The sequence below is a fragment of the Citrus sinensis genome, chromosome 5 (assembly GCF_022201045.2).
Source record: "Citrus sinensis cultivar Valencia sweet orange chromosome 5, DVS_A1.0, whole genome shotgun sequence".
NCBI lineage: Eukaryota > Viridiplantae > Streptophyta > Magnoliopsida > Sapindales > Rutaceae > Citrus > Citrus sinensis.
The window spans coordinates 22,804,672-22,816,694 of record NC_068560.1 but is presented as its reverse complement, the minus strand read 5'-3'; the positions used below and the strand labels follow the sequence as shown (position 1 = coordinate 22,816,694).

At 30.9% G+C, this 12,023-nt stretch overlaps 1 long non-coding RNA gene and 2 pseudogenes across 1 annotated transcript; 1 reads left to right on the top strand and 2 right to left on the bottom strand.

The window, feature by feature from the left end:
* Window positions 1-2,517: 2,517 nt before the first annotated feature.
* On the bottom strand, window positions 2,518-3,985 carry LOC127902793 (pentatricopeptide repeat-containing protein At2g20710, mitochondrial-like; annotated as a pseudogene).
* A 2,615-nt stretch (window positions 3,986-6,600) lies between these two features.
* On the bottom strand, window positions 6,601-7,277 carry LOC127902796 (uncharacterized). The gene is made up of 2 exons (XR_008055416.1): window positions 7,081-7,277; window positions 6,601-6,972 (listed from the first exon to the last, which is right to left on the bottom strand). It is a non-coding gene; the product is annotated as an uncharacterized LOC127902796 (long non-coding RNA).
* LOC102620889 (protein SRG1-like) lies at window positions 6,786-8,110 on the top strand (annotated as a pseudogene).
* Window positions 8,111-12,023: the final 3,913 nt, after the last annotated feature.

Here is a 12,023-nt window from a genome sequence, read left to right as displayed (position 1 = left end):
CTAGAAAAATGGAGTATCTACAAGTGAGCTCTTAGAAAGTTTGGGAGAGCATTTCCTTGGATGCTCTGCTGGGTTCTGCACTATTTGTAGAGATGTGAGAGAATGTGTGTTTTGGGGAAATTGTTTCCTTCAAGAGTGTGTGAGAGTATTAGATGTATCTAAGTATTTGAGAAGTGAGGTTTCATATTCAAATTTGTACTCTATTATTTGTTACTGGAACAATTATTATCTCTTACCTCAATGGACGCATGCTTTATTATCGAACTACATTAAATCTCGTTTCTTTTATTTTGTTTTGAATATTTGGTGTATATTAATTCCCATTTGCACACAATGGCAGGAGTGGTGTCACACTACAACAAATGATGCTTGCACAGCACAAGTAGTGGTTTTAGAGTACAACACAGTTCACTGGTGGAGAAAATGAAAGCTGAGACTCAAGACTTCTTTAATCTTCCAATTGAGAAAAAGAACAAGTACTGGCAACGACCTGGTGATATTGAGGGATTTGGGTAGCTCTTCATTGCTTCTGGGGAGCAGAAACACTATTGGGGATAGGGCTTTACAATATTTACTCTCCTAGTTCATTTGAAGAAACCCTGCCTATTCCCCGAATTGCCTCTCCCATTCAGCTTCTCCATGCTCTCTCAATTACTTTATCGTTTTCATTTTTAGTCAAACAACACAACAATTATTGGTGCAATGTTTCATCCATCTAACAATAGTACTGCATTAACTGCTAGAGGCACCTTGGAAATTTTCTTAACAGAAGTGGAATGTCTTTCCTTGAAAATGCTTGACCAAATGGCAAAAGCTCTAAGAATGGATCCAAATGAAATGAAAGAGTTGTTTGAAGAAGTGGTGCAATCAAAAGGATGAATTATTACCCTCCTTGTCTGCAGCCAAATCAAGTTATTAGCTTGAATTCTCATTCTGATGCCTCAGCACTCACCATCCGCCTCCAAATCAATGAGATGAATGGCATCCAAACAAAGAAAGATGGAAAGTGGGTTCTCGTTAAACCCTAGTGACGTCTTGGAGGTAGCACTCATCACTTTCTATTGCCTTTATTTTCTACTTTATCTTAGTGTTTTCTTAATTTCCTTTAGAGAACTGGTATTATTTTCTACTTTAGCTTAGTGTTTTCTTAATTTCCTTTAGAGAACTGATATTTAACGATGACATAATTAACTATAAAACCATGTGAGATACTTTGTTAATTATATCTGTGATCTTTCTATCAACCTTCAGTTTGTTTAACATTTTTCTTTTCTTTGTGGTCTCACAGATTTTAACCAATGGAATATATTGTAATATCGAACATTGTGCAACAATAAACTCGATGAAGGAAAGATTGTCTTTTGCAACATTTTGCAACCCAAAATTAGATGGAGAATTTGGTCCAACACCAAACCTTATAACTCCAGAGTCTCCGTCATTGTTTAAGAGAATAAATGTGGTAGATCACTTAAAAGAACTCTTTTCAATCGAGTTGTGAGGAAAATAATTGCTATTAGATTTGTAGAGCAAAAAATCAATTGTGAATGAAATTAGTTAAATGTTTGTTAAATTTTATTTTTAAGATTGCTGGGAGTATTAAAATCAATTATAAGTATCTAATAAATCTTATTATTAAATTACTATCATAATACAAGTGACTAAAATAAACATAATGTTAAGTGAAATTTTACATATGATGACATCTAATTTCACTTAAAAAAGATAAAAATAGATGTCAAAAATAAATTTTTATGATTTTTTATTTTAGAGGGAAAACTACTCCCACTTTAAATAGAAATTAGATGACTTGAATTCAAGGGGCAAGAATGATAAGAATCAAATGATATTGATGGAAATAACTCAATCAATCAAATGATTGTCTCCATCTCAATTACTGATTTTGAAAGGTTGATTGTTGATCAACATAAAGATTGATTAACTCAATGTTTTGTTAATCAATTATTTTTCACAAATTATGTGAATTGTATCATTTCTTTTTTTAATTTTCAAATACTTATATAAACTGAACCAATTTGCTGATGAATTTTAAGAGTAAGTTTATCTTCTTTATATTATTTTTTGAAAAGTCTTCAATCACAATGCAAAATGTATACGATGAGGTTCGTTGATTAACTCCAGATTAAAAGACAAAGGTCAAATTAAATACTACATTAATCGCGATAGAATTTTGCTTCTAGAAAGAATTATAAATGTATGTGTTTACAATTAGGAGTTAATAGAACTGGCCAAATCATTACTGTTATTAAGTTCTGCCTCTTATACTCTTATAGGAAGCGTAAAACCACAATATTTAAGGTTTTTTAAATGTATGTAGAGGCAACAAAATCAATCACACTTGTGGGGAAGATTCCCAATTCCAAATTCTATTTAAAAGATTGGAGTATCTACTAAGACGAAACCAGGAACTCCAGGGGTATTTTTCCACGTAGCCGTGTTGCAAATAATTCAACAAATCGTATAAAAGATCTGAACTAACAAAAAAGTCCCCTTCTAAGTTTGCCAAATGCTCGGCCTCCTCAGTATCTTTTCCAGCTTCAAACCATTTCAGAAACACGGCCAAACATTCCTTAGATGGAATCCACCTGATTCCAGTTTCACAAATTGATTTCTTCATCGCTTACATTGCCTTTTCTGTTTGATCATTCTGAAGATACCCCGTTGCCATAAGATACCACGTCCTCACATCAGGGTTCAGCCCCCTTGATTGTGCATTGATAATAACTTCAGCCTTCCCTAAAAGACCTTTTCTGCAATATGCAGCAATCAAGGGATTTATAACATGGATACAATAATGTGGATTCCCCTTGGGCCAATTCACTTCCTCCAAAATCTTCTCAGCAATTTCCAGGTCGTCAAATTTCAGCACAGAAGGAATGACGGAGCCTGCCACCTTCCAACCGCTCGAGTTCTTTTTGCAGAATTCCCAAACTCTTAAAACATCGTCTTTATTAATTCCCAAATTCCACATACTTTGAGATAAGAAAATCATACGGTGGGTATCTGTCTTGTCCACCCGTTGCCAGTCCCTCACATTTCTTTAGCATTGCATAAGTCTTGTCCAGAAGCCCATCTCTTGCATACCTACTTGCTGCAATAGCATAAACTGACAAGTCTACAACAAAATTGGGATGCGATTCCATCATTGTCACCATCTTCTTAATTCCCTTGCAATCAGAAACAGCTGCATATGCACTCAGACGGATGTAGAATGTATAATCGTTGTAACCAATACCCTTTTCTTCGATTTCCAGCACCATACTTTCAATTTTCTCAAGTTTTCCAGTCTGATAGTAAAGATTAAGCATACAATTGTAAGCCATTGTTTCCCTGTCTAACCCCAAATCCCTTAATGTCTGCATGATGGCTTCCGCTTTCTTCACAGACTCTGATTTGTACACAGAATCTAGTTTGGCATAGCAATAAAGCAAAGCAATATAAACCTCGAGAGCCCTTAAGTTTTCTGGAATGTTACTGAAAAAAATTTCTGCTTCTTCTATTCCCTTATAATGGAAAATCAAAACCAGTCGAACAGCAATATCACCAGTTGTAAGTTCAAAGTATCTTTTGTTCCACATAGGTATCTGGAGAAAAGAGAGATTATAATAAAAGGATTGCAAAAAATAAAATGAGACGACAAAAGCATGCTAAACTGACAAACAATACCAAACAAGTTTTGCAACAAGATAATTAAAAAAAAAAAAACAATTATCAATAATAGCTCAAATTTCTTGTGCTTCCAAGAAAGCTAAATTTGGCAGAACATCAAAACTATTTTACCAGCCAGTCAATTTTCTTGATTAATATAGGTACCCAAGATAACGAGCAAGTCTTAGAAAACAAAAGCAATAAAATATTACAACTAAAATCACACATCTGTGCGTGCTGAGAAATGATGTCGTGTTTGAAGGATCCTTTGAAAAATACACTAATGATGTAGGAAACCAAGCACCCAATTTAATATCAGCTGATTTCGGTTATGTTTATAAAAGGTGAAAATATATAAAATAACATTTGATTCCAATTCCATAATGCAAAATCAATAAAACACAGAGAAGTAAAGACTGATGCAATTGATAACCCAAATGGAAAAAAATAAATAAATGAAATCTGATGATTTAATAAATACCTCGAGAGCATCCAAGTAACATGCTTTGTTTAGCAACAGATCCATATTGAACTCAATGCCATCTTTGCCTACGTCTTCTCCCATTTTAGCCATTTCATCGAGCTCCCCAAACACCCAGACTGCCGGGCTTCCGACAGCAGACTGGGGAGATCTTTTCCGTTGAACCCCAAAAAGCACTTGTTGTTTGGTTTCGTGTTGTTGTTGTTGACGGCCGGGAAGCTCCCAATAAGTTTGCATGACTAAATTGGGTTTTCTTAATCCTGTGCAAAATAGCACCCAACCGTAACATCAGTGCAGCCTACTGAGATATTGTACATGGAAGAAGAAAGTGATAGCCGATTGTTATAAAATGGGAGTCCCTATGTTACAATTAATGTAACATACACACGCAACAACAACCACACAAATAATGGGTCCACACAATTTGTGTGGTTGTTGTTGAGTGTGTATGTTACATTAATTGTAACATAGCATTTGCCTTATAAAATATATATCCAAAGGTTTCTTGGGAAAGAAGCAATCAATGACTGTCAGTTATGGGGGTAAATTTGTAATTGTAATCGACAACGGTTTTTAGGGTTTATTATATTTTGTTTTCGATTGAAAGCGAAAAGGCTATAGTTGAACCAAGTCAAATTAAATATCACATCGAAAGTATTACAATCAGACCTCTACTTATATCATTTGATATATACATCATAATTAGAGCACCACTCATATATTTACAATTAAATTTTTATTGAGATCAACCTACATTAATTCTGTTGTGACAGACTTCAAACTAATTACACAATATTTACAATCAGCTATTTATGGTGATTGATCAAAATCAATTTCATTATTGCACAGCCCAACCCAAGTATTGTAATATTTACAGGACAGGCGTAAGAGTAGCTGGGATGCACGGGTTAGGTGACAGTGGACTCAGAGTTAGTTTCATTATAAGCTTCTTCTAATATTTAAGATCTATTTGCTATAATAATAATTTTACTTCGTTGAGATATTTAATATGTATACCAACAGATGTGTAAGTGATCATGTTGTATTATTTGATTGGTTTAAGTGAACTTAACTACTCAGTCTTATCATTTCATATCTAAATGATAAATTTATATTGATGACACATTAATTAGTACACCAATTAAGTATCCTAACTAAATGAATATAACATTTCGTTACTCATGAAGCATAGTTATAGTGGATATTTCACTCTCATTTCTCCACATCATCCTCCACTTCTCAATCCACCCCACTAAAAATTTTAAAATAATTTTTTTATCACTCAATTTATCCCGTCTAATCCTCACTTTACTCTTATTACAATTTTTATCCTCTTCTCATACAATCCACCGTATAAAACTTTAAAAATCTGCTTTAAAAACGAAAAGGAACTCTTTGATAATCTCTGTGGGTTTATTATCAGTGCAGCCGCGGGTTTCTTTCAAATATTAAAAATGTTTCTCAATTCTCATCTCCCAAATTGCCATCGTAGAACAAAAACACTCAACAAAAGCCAAAAAAAAAAATAATAATAATAATAAATGCTTGATAGAAAGTGGATTGGATTAACAAAAGAAACGAAACATAACATTGCATTTTTCGCCTTGAAAATGGAATTGAAAGGCCCTCTCAATTTGTTTCTCTACCTCTGTTATAACAGGAATGACATTTTTGAAAAAATGATTATAAAATAATGTAATGAAGAATCTCTTTGAATTTAGCTGTTGGAGATCTTCTAATCTAACCTCTCTTTATAATTTATTATGATATTTAATTAGAGCAAAGTTTAGACCAGACTTTACAGATTGTTAACTTTAAACATTCATTGCATACTTTGCTGTTTGCAGGGTGAAGAAAAGAAGTGAAAATATTAATCCTATTACTGTTACACCTCATAAAATATTAAAGGTTTCATAAATACCCAACAAGCTACCAACTCTAGAAACTGGATAAAAAAAATTTACGAGTAACATTGTTTTGTTTTGAAAATAAAAAATAAAACTTTAAGTTCCCAATTGAAAAAATGAAAAATAAAAACAAATCAGTTGCATATTCTATTGCTTGAAGATTATCAATTAAGAGCATGAATTGGATTCTAGTACATAACTCTCTAGTAAAGATAAGAGAAAATTCTCTTTTTAAAAAAAATACTATTTCATTTAAAGGTATCATAGTGATATTTTGTTAAAGAGAGGCTTGAATATCACTTTAACAAAAATAGAATTATATAGAATGAAGTTCTTTGATAAAGAATTAAATTGGGTGAGATATAATAAGATATAAACAAAAGACTGTTTTGATACATAAAAGAGTATAGAATAAAAATTAATTTTAAAATTTATTAAATGAGTGTAAAAATCAAATGATATTCAAAATTAAATGTAGAGTGCAAATAATTCTTTCTAAGATTATCTTTATCGTCTTAATGTTGCACTACTCAGTGTCCTTATAAAAGTCAAAATTCTCTCGAATTTTCATATTAAAATTTATATTTTAAAGCACACAATTACAGTACAGTACATCCTGAGGACTATTTATACATGAATTTCTCGTTAAAACACAGACCAGCTGAGTCTACAGCAGAGAAAAGAAACAAAAAGGTAATAGCTAGAAATCAGTTAATCTAAATCTATATAATATGGAGACCAAAGCAACAGTTATTGGGAGTTCTCTGGTGGAGCCTTCGATTCTGGAGCTGGCAAATAATCAGCCACTGATCACAGTTCCTCCACGTTATGTTTGCCCTGAGATAGACCATCCCCTGATTCGCAACGACGATTCTTCAACACGACAACTTCCAGTCATTGACATGCACAGGCTGCTCCCTGGGGATAACTCAGAGCTTGAAAAGCTTGACCATGCATGTAAAGACTGGGGTTTCTTTCAGGTACATAATAATTGAGCAGTGATATTCAGATAATAAAAATACTTACTTGATCGCAAATCATTGCTTTTGTTAGCGTTCTTTCAGCTCTCGGTGTTTTTAACTTTTTCCATAAAAATCATTTTATTTCCTGAGCTTTAAGTTTCCTATAAGAACCATGTATGGAAAGAACATCTTGTTTTAATCTGCATATATGCAGTTGATGAATCATGGAGTGAGCAGTTCATTGGTGGAGAAAGTGAAAGCAAGATTCAAGACTTCTTTAATCTTCCAATTGATGAGAAAAAGAAATTTTGGCAGCAGCCAGGGGATATTGAGGGATTTGGGCAGCTTTTTATTACGTCTGAAGAGCAGAAGCTTGATTGGGGATACGGCTTTACTATGCTCACTCTCCCAACCCATCTGAGGAAACCCCACTTGTTCCCCAAGTTGCCTCTCCCATTCAGGTTCTATATTTAAATCGTAGAGTTTTGCTACATAGTATATTCTATCATATGATAATTACTGGACTATATATCGTTATTTGCATGCAGAGATGACTCGGAAGTTTACTTAACGGAACTTAAAAATCTTACCTTGAAAATCCTTGACCTAATGGCTAAAGCTCTAAGAATGGATCCCAATGACATGATAGAGTTGTCTGAAAACGGGATGCAATCATTAAGGATGAATTATTATCCTCCTTGTCCGCAACCAGAGCAAGTTTTAAGCCTCATTCTGATGGCTCCGTACTCACCATCCTCCTCCAAATCAATAAGATGGATGGTCTCCAAATTAAGAAAGATGGAAAATGGGTTGCTGTTAAACCCCTTCCTGATGCCTTTATATTCAACATTGGTGACGTTTTAGAGGTAACACTGGTCATTTTCTATAGCCTATTATAAGTAACGCTGTGTCTCTACGTAGGTTCTATCTGTAGTAATGTTAAGTGACATCTGACGTGTCTTTTATTGGTAAGTAGAGTAGAATCATTGTATAATTTGTATTAATAATAGAAAATAAAGTCTACTAACAGCAAATCTATAATAAGAAATAATTGGTGACACGTCGCTTGCAATAAAAACTAAGCTGTTAGCATAGGATATATAGTTGATGACTAGTTTCATCTAATTTCTTCCTCCTCTTAATTATACTCTCTAACTTTTTTTTTTTAGGTTCAATTTATGATCCTGTAGATTTTTAGCAATGGAACTTATCGTGATATTGAACATCGTGCGACTGTAAACTTAATGAAGGAAAGGTTATCTTTCACTACATTTTACAACCTAAAATTAGATGGAGAATTGGGTCTAGCACCAAGTCTTATGATATTTCCAAGCGGATACACTTTAAAACCGCGGGATTTAAAAGAATTAGTTTTTAAATCTTTTAAACCTCACGGTTTTATAGTTCATTCAAAAACTAATTTTTTTCAAATCACACAGTTTATTTAAACCACACAGTTTAAAATTGTGACCGCATTAATAAAAATATAGGCGTCCGCACCTGAGAATAAATTTTATTGAATATTGATAAATTAAAAAATAAAGTCGTTAAACACATACTAAGTGTTGATCTTGCAGCAATGATATTTGTAGTATTGGAGAATTATTGATGGAATAGAAAAACAAAAGAAGAAGAATTGGGGTAGAGATCGTGCATAAAGAAAAAAAAACTAATAAAAATAATAGTGGTCTTGAATTTTTTTATTTTATTTCTTAATTAATAAAGGATAATTTTTGTTTTTTCTTAATTAATAAAGGATAATTTTTGTTTTATGTAATAATATATTTAAAATTATTTAAGTATAAAATTTGTTCTCAAAATTACAGTTATCAATAATTTTAAGAAAATTACCAAACAAAATTAAATTTTAATATTTTAAAATTACTTGAGTAAAATAGTAATCTTAAATGAGCCCTTATTCAATTACTTGGATAAAACAAAAATGAAATTTTTTTTTATTAAATGGGGCTCAAACAAGCGAGCTAAACATGAATAAGACGGGGGTGAGACACCCCAAACAAGTCTTGTACAATAATTTAATAAATATCCACAGGCGGGCTAGAAAATAAATACAACCCATGGGAGTGTGAATGAGACATATTCGCCATAAAATCCGCCACCGAATTTACTTCACGATAAATATGGGTGATGGATATTTGCCAATTTCTGCTAACTAATTCCTGGACAGCAGCGACCCCAAACAAAAATGAATTTAAATTTAAAGGACTTAAATTATAATGCAGTTTAAAAAGTCACGGTCCCCTTCTAAATTTCGTGATTTCTACCAACGATGCGGACCGATCAACTATGAAATATCCCAATAGTTTCGTAACTTCTATGATTGGGCACGCGAACTTGACAGGCATTGTCATTGTTGTATATTTGTCTATATTTAATTTACGATTTTACGACGTAACACTTGGAAAAAAAAACCAAAAAATTCGTGTACACAAGTTTGTGTGGTCAGCCCGGTTTTATATTTCAAAATGCCAGTTTTGTGGGATTAGTACCAATCTAAAGATAAACCACACAATGTGACACTACATGGATAAGAATATTATTCTACTGTGAAATCTTAGCTTACCTTAGCTTTAATTGAACGAACGTTTGGGATAGACAAATGATATTTGAACACTATAATGGCATTAGGATATAATACAAGTGATGGTAGGTTGCGTAAATGATCCGCACCAGTTTAGTGTGCCACAAAATTATGATTTATTGAATAATAATATTATAGAGTGATGTTATTTGTACCCTAAATTTTATTTTAAAGACTGTAATTTTTAATAAAAATATTATTACAAAAACTCCTCTAATATCATTTACTAATAAAGACAATTCAATTTAAGTTAATAGAATATGATTACTCTTCACACCATTGAACGCACATTCAATTCAATAATCCAATTACAAAACCCTGTACCTTTCTTTAACCATAAATCTAATTTATCATTCGTAAAAGAAAATATTAAGGGTTTAATAAATAACCAACAAGCTACCAACAACAGCAATTGAAAAACAATTTTTGTTTATGCGGAAAAAATGAGAAACATTATTTTGATTTAAAAAATTAAAAATAAAACTGTACGTTTCAAAACCCCAAAAAGAAAAAGGAAAAATAATAAGAGATCAGCTGCATATTGCTGCTGCTTCAAAATTATCAATTGGAAATACAAACTTGACTCCAGTCTATAACTCTCTGGTAAAATTAAGAGACATTTCTCTTTTGACGGAAGTTTATTTCATTCAAAGAGATGAGAGTCATTTTTTTTTTTCAAGAGATTTGAATATCTTTAACAATAATAGAATTACATAGAATAAAGTTCTTTAGTCAATAAAGAATTAAATTGGGTGAGACGTAAGATATAAATGGAGGACTATTTTGGTATTTAAAAGAATGTGCTCAATAAAATCAATTTTTAAAATTTATTAAATGAGAGAACGAGTGTATAGAATAAAGTGATACTGTAAAATCTAGATTTCAAATAGCCCCATATTAAGTCATCGTTTGTCTTTTTATTTTAAATTTGAAATAGGTTTGAATGTTACTGAAGTTTGAATGGCTTTGAATGCTTAAGCTAGAATAATATGTTTGGTTTTTATTTTTTGGCATCTGAGTGTAAGTGGTAAGTTGTTTGTATTTTTACACTTATGACTAGCTTAAATAGATATGTATTCATAGTGTTTTCTAGTACAATAGTTTTTATATGTTATAAATATTTACAAGAAAAATAATTGATATATAATTTATGAAAAATAATTTTGGTAACATTAATTTTTACAATTTAGCATAATATTTATACATAAAAAAAGTTGTTATCTATTAATAAAATATTTTTTAAAAAAATTTAAATTGAATGTATGTTAAATACTTAATATGTAGTAAAATTTCTTATCTATTGCCGCTGGAAGAGGGTATCTCTACTAGAAGTCTTACTGTTAGAATATTTCCATTAATCTTTCAAAGTTTTGTTGGGTAACTTGGCTTGATGGCTAGAATTTGAATTGTTTTTCTTGGAGTTTAATTGGGAATTAACTATTGTTTTATATTTTAGATTTTTTTATATTTGAGATGTTTTATTATGTATTGGTGGTGACGACATTGAATACTAGATGTATTTTTTTAAAATTAATTTGTTGGATTGAATGGAGGTTAATTAATATTAATTGCTTTTAGTTTTTTTGACGATATTCATTTTTATTAGTTAATTAAATTTGTAATCAGGAATTCACAAATAAATTATAATCACATAGAATTTTTTTTTTTAAAAAAAATTGACTTTATGATGGGAAATAATCATCATAATGTTTGTCATAAAAAATTTTGAGCCAAAATTCAATAATAAATTTACAAATGATAATTTAATTTTCCACCAAAAATTTTAAAAAATAGCACAAAAATTTATATAAATTCAAATTTTAATTTAATTATTTTTTCACATTAAAATATTGTGTGATGGATATATAACTGTAAAATACTATCATGAATTCATGATGGAAAATATTTTGTCATAAATTAATGACAGTAAAATAGATAACAGATGAACTGTCTATCATGCACTCCCTTTTACGATAGTTATTTCCCGTCATTTATTACCTGTTTTCTTGTTGTGAAAATAGATATAAGTTTAAATTATCTTCTTTTTTTTGGAGTATATTTAATGATGTTTAGACATGCCTTTTTCTTTTTAAAACAAGTAAAATTGCATAAAGTGAAAAAAGAACTCTATAAATTTGTTATATAAAAAATATGATTAAAATTCATACTAATACATAACTCAGATAAAATAAAAAAGTAGTATGTATTACATTCGTATTAAACTTGATGCAATAAACATCATAACTATAATATATATATATATATATATATAGAGAGAGAGAGAGAGATTGAATATTAAAAACCATGGTTATAAAATTATTTTTAAAAGTTATGGTTAATTTTCATGTGAAATTGTTCAAAGTTAAAAAAAAATTTCATAATTATATACATATGTGTTTTAATCT